Source organism: Anguilla rostrata, chromosome 11, assembly GCF_018555375.3.
Source record: "Anguilla rostrata isolate EN2019 chromosome 11, ASM1855537v3, whole genome shotgun sequence".
Classification (NCBI taxonomy): domain Eukaryota; kingdom Metazoa; phylum Chordata; class Actinopteri; order Anguilliformes; family Anguillidae; genus Anguilla; species Anguilla rostrata.
Genome location: NC_057943.1, coordinates 36803375 through 36813814, shown reverse-complemented (window position 1 = coordinate 36813814; position 10440 = coordinate 36803375). Strand labels below are relative to the sequence as shown.

Here is a 10440-nt window from a genome sequence, read left to right as displayed (position 1 = left end):
CGTCCACCTGCACCTGTCGAATGCCAAAAACGGATCGGAGAGCCTCAGGACTCCCCAACAGGTCCATACCCCAAAACCGCCTCAGATGGATGGACCTGTCCCATTTCGGTACTGGGACACACGCGTCAGGTCAGTCTAAACATTCTCAAGAAGATTTCTTGTCTTTATGATCTTAACTTTTCTTATTAAAAAGGTGAAGAATCTAATTACCATCTTTTCTTCTTGGCCAGATAAGTATTCAAGTGTTGCCATGGTTTGTATTAATTTCAAATATTAATTAAAATGTATTTTTATAGTGCATTTTACCGTTAAACTGTCACAAAGACACTTTACAAAGTAGCAGAAAAAGAGCAGGAACACTGAGAAATATTGACTGTGACTCAGTAGTTGACTGAGTTGTAGGTGTTGTGCTTCCACCTGGACGTTTAAAAGTCTTGGATAAAGGCGGGTTGGAGGTGTTTTGGTCACTCTTGAGTTTTTACCGTGATGTCATTCTGACTGGCCGTGTATTCCCCTTTGTAATCCTTGTATACTGTCCCAGGGTCTCCAAAGGCACAACAGGTACCAGGAGCAGTGGGGCCCCATTCCTCCCCGAACCCCAAAATTCAGCGTGCTCCTGGATAAAACCTCCTAGCACCTCAACTCAGGTGGGTGGAGGCTGTTAAGAGACTTTATTGCTATTGGTTTCTCTGAATATCTTAGGCTGTCAGTCAAAACTGGAAAGTCTATGATAAACAGTGCACAGGAGGATGTTTCTCTCATTTCTGTTTCCCTTTGTTGTACAGGGAGAAAACCTGGCCCACATTCATAGACTGGTCATCCTACAGGAGGTATGGCTCTTGCCCCCCAGCTGTATCTACTGCTCTCTATGGTTCGAGTTGTGAAAGTCCTGCTTATACATGTTAACATCAGTGGCAGGTTCTCCAGATTCAGTCCCCCAGATTACACCCTAACTAGTGTACCACTGACAAGCACATTGCTGCAGCACAAAATCACCAAATGAGTCCCTCTGTAGACTGACCAACAACTCTTAGATTTTGCATCCAGTGGCCAAATGTCTGTTATTATCTCAATACCAGTAAGTACTTTGAATATGACGCAATACACTTTGTGCTAGAGAATCAGTCGTGATCAGAATGACTTTACATACATTTTCCTCACAGGAAACGGGGTGAGAACAATGGGCTTGGCTCCATTGAACAGAGGGCCATTGAAGCTCGAGGCAGCCATGAAGATGGAGTTAATCGCACAGAATGTTTTGGCTCCAGAAATCAGACGCGAACACAACAGACAGAGGTAGGGCCACTCTGGGCCTGTGGTGGCTTGGTAAAGTGGATACTGTATAAGGATTCTGTCTGTTGTATAATATCTTTGTAGCAGTGCATTGTGGGTATTACAATACACTTCTGTTTCATGTCAGAGAGCTTTTGTCCTTATGCTGAATTAATTTTCTTTGCGAAATGACTCAGTGATGCTCAACCTAAACCCTGATCAGAAGGACGAAGCTCACCGGAGAGAGAAGAATACAAACTACTTTCAGACTGCATGACATCTGACCTTCAAAAAAAAAAAAATAGTTCGGTCATTGTTCAGATTTATCGAACAAAAAAGCTTTGTACAACAGAAGATTAATTGACTTTACCAATGCACTGGGGAAAAATGGCTGTAATGTAAAAAAAAAAAAATGCATACACATTAAAAATTTGTATGGCAAGTCCTTGAGGTAGATTCTAACTACTGAAAATAGTTTAGAAATTTTGTTTTTTAGAGAAAGTGAGTTAACTCAGTAATCCTCGGGGTGTCTGGTGGTGTAGCCTGTAGAGCACTGTCCACATGCTCATTACCAGCCGTGACTTCGGCGGTTCGAGTCTCTCCCTCTCTCTTCCCCTGTTCTTCCTGTTTCTCTACACTGTTCTGTCCAATAAAGCTGAAAAGCCCAAAAAAATATAAATAAAAAACCTCAATAATCCTGGTTTGTGAAACTGGGCCTAGAATAGAATACCAAACAAGGAAAAACAGAAAATAGCAGCACCAGCACTACGGAGGCGCTACCGTACGATTTTCCCGCGCGCTAAGGGGTGCACTTAGTGTAAAGATCGTTATAACACGGCCTAATAATTGTTCCCATCTATATGGGCTCATTCATGTTGCTAAAATTCTATTTTCAATATCTCAATCTTCGATTTATATTTTCCTTGTACCGTTCTTAGAGCGTATATCGAAACTGGAGAGGCAGGAGTCCTCAGCGGTTGCCGAAACCAATATGGCTCCCAAGGCACTGCAACTCTCGATTTCTACATAGGCTATAATGGGGAAAATCCTCACTGAAATGTTTAAAATATTAATTGGTTATTAGTTATTGGTATGTTCGTATATTTAGGTGTCCTGTCAAGACTTTATCTACATTGTGGTATAAAGCATTTGAGTTTTACGAATGGGTGTTCTTTGTTATTAATTAAGGTGAAAAGGAGACGTGCCATCTCCAGCAGATAGAATAGTATTCCATAGCCAGATAACCTGCTGCTAGCGTGTTTTTTCTGAAAAAACGAGGGAAAACTCGTTTGAACAACAATATTTTTTACATATATATATATTTTTTTAAATCCTAAATCGTGTCTACAGTATGGTATAAAGGATATACCACAGTAACCACCCTTTTTTAGGGTGAAAATGGGGACATGAGCTTGGTGGATTCCAGTCCCCAACTGCAATGCAATTTTGAAGCCATGAGGCCGCTGTTTGAAACCGAGTCGTTTTGAGAGTCCATCCCATAACAATACATACCAGTAAATACATACAGTATATTAGTCTTACTGTACAAATACCACAAAATATTGGTTCATGTTGAAGGAAAACAGATAACCCCACCGTAACAGTCGCACAGGTGATGAAGCGTTTCCCTCCAACGACAGTTATTACATGCGGAGGAAAGCGGCTAGTTTTTAAAATCGTATTACAGGGAACAACAGTTATATTCTGACAAACTGGCGATGTATATGTTATTTTATTGTACTGTAGCATTTACATTATGAATTTAGAATAAATCGTCTAAATGTTTTCCGAAAGATCGCCAGAACAGATTTGACTTCCCTACTGATGAATACAGTCTAGCCTACAATGGACACGACCGTTAAGTAATTTGAACTTCCATGGTTACTGAACTGCGTATGGATCGCAGAACTGTAAAACTGTGCTGAGCCGCCGACCAGAAATAGGCTACTCGGACGCTCTCGTCGCTAATGTTAACATTACTAATTCCCTCTGGAATGACTGGACAACTACACGAACGCAACTGACATTCGGTTAAGTAGGTTATGTAGCCAGTTAGCTCCTTATAATTGCATGTTATCTCGTGTATTCGGTTTGTTTCCAAAATATAAAATAGCGAATCATTTCAGGTATAAACAGCTATATTAGCAAGTTAGCAAGCTCCTATGACTTTTGTGCTGTCACCAAGCTCAGATAGGCTATTAAATTAGGCGAATGTAAAAGAGTATTTTTGCTTATACAGTTTCCTTCCTACAGTTTGTTTGGTGGGCATGGGGGGGTAAGGGCTAACAGCATCCTGTAAAACCAGGGGGTCTCAAATTCAAATGCTATATTGGCATGACATTTAAAAATACATATTGACAAAGCGTAGTGATAACAAGAATCAACCATAGTAAGAATTTTTTTTTTTAATAAAAACGTTTAAAATTTTTTTTAAAAAAAACCGCATAAATGACAGTAACATAACATTTATTATCTATTATATAGGCTACTATTTCTGTAATATACTATGCTCTATTAATTTTAAAAAAGTATGTTCTCAATATAATAATAATAATTATATATATATTATGCTTGTTAGATGTTTACCCTCTGTCCCTCAGGTTGTGACAGGCAAAAACATATTTAGCTGCGAGTGAGGTTGTCGGTCCTTCTAATAGGACTCGCAGCTTTTGATCATGTGAGGGAGCGAAATTTGTTTTGGAATTTTGAATCTTATTAAAATGTGTTTTTCTTGTCTGAATATTTTTTACAATTTAGCAGGAAGTGCATCTCTGTCTCTACGTCTCCTGTCTTGCAGTGACCACGTTTCCTCTCTCTCACTCAAAACGATTAATTCTGCTTCAGAGTGAAAGGCTTCACATTGTAAAGGGGTCTTCAGCGATGGGGCCCCTCCAAGCCAATTCTCCCATAGGAATTATTAGCATAGATGAACCCCACTGGTGTACCCCTCACAATGTGATGCATGGTAGCGGGATGGCGACAGTTCTACAGCGCTGGGCTCTTTTGATGTTTCAGGACCATCTAGATTTTTCCCACATGAGTATTTGAAGTCTTTTTTTTTTTCAGCCGAAAAGTTATAACTTCAGTTTGTTTTGTTGCTACATCACATCACTCTTTATCTGTATTAGGACTTGCGAGTCAGTTAAAAAATATTATAACTCCAGAATGTCTATGGTGATGCACAGTGGCACTAGGGTGAGGGTTTTAGGCTATTTTGCTCTCAGTGGCTCAATATCATCCACTTATAGTAATATATCCATTTAGTCAATCATGTAGCTCACACTCTGAATAAACATATCAATCATTAATGGCTAAGAATTGCATATAGATGCATTCAAATGCAAGAGGCTGTATACCCATCCTTTATAAATGACAATAAAATGTATATAAACTCAGTAAATAACTGAAAATGTAACTTTTTTTCCAAATGAATTTTTTTTTTTTTTAAAGCAAAAGAGCATGTTTTTTTTTTTTTTGTTAACCTTGCACAGCCTATTTGCTCAACTTTAGCGATGATGACAATAATTGCTGAGTTTGCTGTATGTGATGGTCAAATATCTTATTGATTCAGAATTTGCCATTGATACGGACAAACACTCAAATCCAAAATGTGGAGAAATGCTGAATAATGGAGAGCGATCATAAAGAGAAGCACAGCCTGCTATGCTACCAAGTAATTTGTTACAAAAAAGCATTTATACACATTGTCTTCTTCAGGGTGTAAGGTGTGCAAATGCTGAGGTCAGGGGTCTGCAACATCATTAAGAAGAAAGGGAGCACTGGTGAGCTCTAATTATGAAGGAGCTGGTAGGCCAAGGAAGACCTGAGTACAAAGCCAAAAGAACAAAATATTGTACCACTGTCCAAATACTTACGGACTGCACTGTACATAGCCTATATAGGCTATATGTGTGTGTATTCAAACTCAGAAATTGTAATGACATTACCATCCATTAGTCAAAATCTTAGGTTTGGAAAAGGGCAAGGTTAAGTGTACATGATTCGTACAACAGGTCAGGCCCACTCGTAAATTTTGTTTGTACCTAAAATTCTAAACACAAGAAAATTGGTGATTGCGGCAATTTCTCTTAAATCTCTTGTACAAATCTGTTCGCACGAGTGGTTCTTGCATGAGGCCCATTGTTCTTACTGGAATGCTGGGAATAGAGAAAGTGTGTTTCCCCAGGAGGGGAGACCTTGACCATTTATTACAAAACGAGGCCTATAGGATTTCAGAAGTGACACTTAACACTGACCCCCTAATGGGTTAAATATGGACCTGGACTTTTCACCATTTCTGTAATTATTTGACACGTAGATATTTGACAAAAGATAATGTGTCACTGTTCAAATTCATTGTTTGTCCATTATCCTTTGTTAAATTAAATTATAATTTTATGTACTCGCTAATTTTTCTCTCATATTTAATTCTTAATTTAAGTTTGTGCACTCTCAAACGATGTGGCTGCAATCTCTTTATGATGCTGTAACATCCCTCAATAGGACATTGTTGCGGTCTGTGGTAGTCCTTGCTTGCCGGCTTGCTTTTTTTTGTTTCCGCTCGTAGGTCTTCCTGAGGTGAAATTGTTGGACTGCTGCTTTGGCCTTTGCTGGGTCCCAGTTTTGGCTGAGCTTTAGGTGTCATGGCAAATGAATTACTTCAGCCTCACATCCCTCCAGTGGGCACTTCTTCTTTGGCCTGCCTCCCTCCTTGCTGCTCTCCAGCACCATGTGCACTACCTCCTCTGTTCTGAAGTTTATTGCTTTAGTCTTTACCTTCTCCTGCTCACTTTCCAGTGATTTAGAAATGGCACTTGAGTCTTCGCTGGACACCAGCTGTGGGTCAAAGAGCTCCCCATGTACTCCCACTGTAGCTAGAATCCACTTCTGAGCTGTGTATCCTTCCATTAATTCTAAAAGAAGTATGTACAGGGTCAAATCAAGATGCATAATCCAGATGCTACAACACAATGACTTTTAATTAATTAATTTGCTAATATCTATGCAACCATTAAATCAGTGTTTTTCAAACTCGTGCATATGCTGATTTTTGTTCCAACCACAACTGCAATCCCACTGCTGTCAACTTAATTATATGAAGAGAGGACATTTTTTTAACTGATCAAATTAAAGACTGAGGCAAATCAACTGCTAATTGGTTAAAGTGTGTACACATGGTCACTAAAACTAGCCATTTGATTGATAATGAAGAATTCAAAGACACAGAATAATGAAGAATGCAAAGACACAGAAAATGATAACAAGTCAAACCAGAAGTTAAAAGTTAAAAAGAAGGTGCCAATGTTTTGGAGGGGCCCCCAAATGATTCTTTGCCTAGGTCCTCCAAAAGTCTAGGCACGGCTACGAATGTTCTATAGAACTGGTATATGATCTATGTTACCCGCTGTGTGTTGGATGTCTTACAACTGCAATAAGTAATTGTGTGCAAGAATGCTTTTTGTAATGGAGCCTGCATTTCAAATGGTTAATTTTGCGTGGTATTGAGTAAGTCGATGCTGACAATAAATATAAATTTAAAAACATTTCCGGGCTGTGTGTTCTTGTTGTACCAGTAGGTGTCCCCATACTTGTGTATGTAATTATGCAGTTTGTGCAGTATAGATAGACAGGAGATCTCATGGTGTGACTTTCTGTAGAGTTGATAAGATTTGAGCATCATTACTGTACCTAATGGCGACTGCTGTTTAATTTATTAAATCCCTAACGATCTTTACGTATCTGAATACACTATAAATCGTTGTTTCACAAAAGCCAAATCACGTCGAACACCGCACAACACCGATAGTTTGTATTTGTTAGTCTACTTTTCATTCTTTCTCAGCTTATGTGCATGTGAATGTACATCACACTAGGGCGAAAATAACGGTGACACGTAGATGGGACACACTGAAGTTTCGCACACTTGGCCGGGACCTGACATAAAACACAAAGTTAAAAAGTTACATAACACAGTAGACAAACATGTTGCAGACACCATTGGATTGTGGATGACATCCATGAGCAAATACAAGCCAAGACGTTTCCTTGTTATTGCTGGGCTGTCTACAGTTGAGGCCAAAAGTTTGTAGGCTAAAGACATTCAAACTCAATTTTTCGCCACTCCACACATTTCACGTTACCATACATTTCCTGTGTTAAGTCAATTAGGGTACCTACTTTATTTCCATAAGAGGTCATTTCAAAATAATAGCTAAGAGACAGGTTTATTAAGCTTTTATGTACTATATCTGATTTTCAGTGGGTCAAAAGTTTACATACACTGTTAGTATTTTGTGACATTGCCTTTTAATTGCTTAACTTGAATTAAACGCTTGGGGTAGCTTTCCACCAGCTTCTCACAATACTTTGCCAGAATTTTTGCCCATTCCTGCTGACAGAACTGGTGTAACTTAGTCAGGTTTGTGGGTCCTTGCTCAGACACGCTTTTTCATTTCAGTCCACAAATTTTTAATGGGATTCAGGTCAGGGCTTTTTGATAGCCACTCCATTACTTTCACTTTGTTGTCTTTAAGTCATTTTGTTACAACTCTGGAGGTATGCTTAGGATCATTGTCCTGATGGAAGACCCAGTTGCGACAAAATTTTAACTTTCTAGCTGATGTCTTGAGGTGTTGCTTCAGTATTTCTAGATAATCCTCCTTTCTCATCGTGCCATTTATTTTCTGAAGTGCACCAGTCCCTTTTCCAGAAAAACACCCTCACAACATGATGCTGCCACCCCCATGTTTCACAGTTGGGATGGTGTTCTTCGGATTAAAAGTCTCACCCTTTTTCCTCCATACGTAGCGCTGATCATTATGGCCAAACAGTTCAATTTTTGTTTTTCTTCTGACCAGAGAACACTCCTCCAAAAGGCTAAGTCTTCTTCCTGGTGATCACCTGCAAACTTCATTCTGGCTTTTTCATGCCGGTTTTGGAGTAGGGGCTTCATCCTTGCCTGACAGCCTTTCAGGCCATGGCGATGTAGGATTCTCTTAATGGTGGATGTAAGTACTTTGGTACCTCCAAATCCTTCACCAGTTCCTTTGTTGATGTCTTGGGGTTCAGTTGAACCTTGCAGACCAAAGTTCATTCAGCCCTGGGAGTTAATTTGTGCCTCCTTCCGGAACGATGCAGTGTCTGTGTGGTCCCAAGATTTTTATACTTGGATTATCCCATGGTATCAAGGGCAAGAAGGCAGTGGCACTAAAGGTAGGCCCTTAAATACAGCCACAGTTGCCAATTAACTCCTAATTCTGACAGTTGGCCAATCTGAAGCTTCTAAAAATTCAATACATTAATTTCTGGAATCTTCCAGACTGTTTAAAGAGACAGTCAACTTGGTGTAAACTTTTGACACACTGGAATGCTGATGTAGTCAGTTAAAGCTGAAATAAATCTTTCTCTAATCGATTTTTTTTATATATTACCTCTGATGTGAACAAAGTAGATGCCCTAATTGACTTGCCAAAAGAAATGTGTGGTAGCGGTAACATGAAATGTGCGGAGTTGTGAAAAACTCCGTTTGAATATCTTTAGCCTAGGTGTATGTAAACTTTTGCCCTCAACTGTAATGCATAAATCGCATAGTACCTTTTTGCTCGGTCAAATCACAGAAGTAATCGAAAAGTGACTTGATGAAGGGATTGGGACAGTTTATTCGCGTAGGCTAGCATAGTAGCCAGTCCCTGTTTTCAGCCAATAAAATATCAGCAATGTGGACTTCCAAAATCTCTTCGTCTCTCCATTTTCGTAGGTTTCTACATTGATTTGGTAAACTCAGCATTATCGTTTCTGCAGCAATCAAGAGTCAACATGTCTTGTTCTGTTTGTGTAATCTATAGTTATGATACAAAATCATCATAAAGTCTTCACAAATTAAATGGTAGCCGAAATGCAAACACGCCCATGCGAAGGAGACAGGAGTCATTTTCCTTGTTTTGTTTGAAATGCTGTCTCCACCTTTATATCACATAATAGCCAATATGGAAAAATATTTCTATAAAATATTTTAAAGAAAACGAAAAATCACGTAAAATGTACAATTCAGGTGAACAGACTAAATGTTTTTATTTGTTTGTTTTTTCATTCACCCTCACGGTGCGGCGTTGGAAGATCATTTTTGCGAGCCAATTCCTGTTAAGAATGCATGCAATCCTCAGATTTCAGTTTCACGTCAGATGGGGCAGGCATAAGCACTCAAAGGCAGTTCTAATATTTAAAGCAGTGGTTCCCAATCTCGGACCGGTGACCCCTGCCCTGTATATGTTATGTTTCGTTCCAAGCACAGTTGCAGTCCCAGAATTTTAACCCGCTGGTTTCTTTATTAGGATTTTCCTAGAATTAAAATGTCTTAATTCGCAATTTCGCATTTATGGGGACGAGTTACCCCCTTAAGCCACATTGTCAGAAATAGCTATGCGTGGCATGCCATGAAGAATAAAAATGCCACGTTCATATTGTGCTATATTGCAACTGTTACATAAAAAGAGGTGGTTTTTACTTTTACAAATTGAAGGCTGAGGTGAATCAATCGGCTCCTAATTAAGTTGATTAACACGTGCTAAAGTTCTCTACCCATCGGTTAGTTTTAATTTGATCAATTAAAAAAAAAATCTGTTTTTATGTAATTGTTTGCAATACAGCACAATAAGCACAACATGAACATGAGATTTTTATTCTTTATGGCATGTTTAACTATTTCCGATATAATGTGCCTTAAGATGGTAAATAATCTCCCTAAACATGAAAAGCACCTAGCCTACTACGAAATTTTAACAGCTTATTAAAATTCTAGGATTGCAATTGCGGTTGGAACGAAAACCAGCATACACAGGGGTCCGCCAGGACCGAGGTTGAGAACCACTGATTCTAAAGCTTCAGTGCAAGAAGATTGGCAGCTCGTCACAGCCTCGTAGTGCAGCGATAAATTTATCTTTTATATTTCAAACTTAAAAACAATGTTTGGTTGTAGCCTACTAAATAGTTTAGGATGTGCAGTTAAGCTGACGTCTTGTTGCAAACTTAGTTTTATTGCTTTTTGAATATTTAATGCAAAATGATTACGAATTCATTGTCAAGTGCGAGTTAATTTACTGTGCATAAAAAATAAAATACTCCGAATGCAAAAAAAAGAAGCTGAAAATGGATTCCAGGACACCGTGTTTT

At 38.9% G+C, this 10440-nt stretch overlaps 1 long non-coding RNA gene across 1 annotated transcript; it reads left to right on the top strand.

Annotated features, from left to right (window-relative positions):
- The first annotated feature begins 538 nt into the window (after window positions 1–538).
- Window positions 539–1422, top strand: LOC135234810 (uncharacterized). Its single transcript, XR_010324206.1, has 3 exons — window positions 539–647; window positions 786–830; window positions 1164–1422. It is a non-coding gene; the product is annotated as an uncharacterized LOC135234810 (long non-coding RNA).
- Window positions 1423–10440: the final 9018 nt, after the last annotated feature.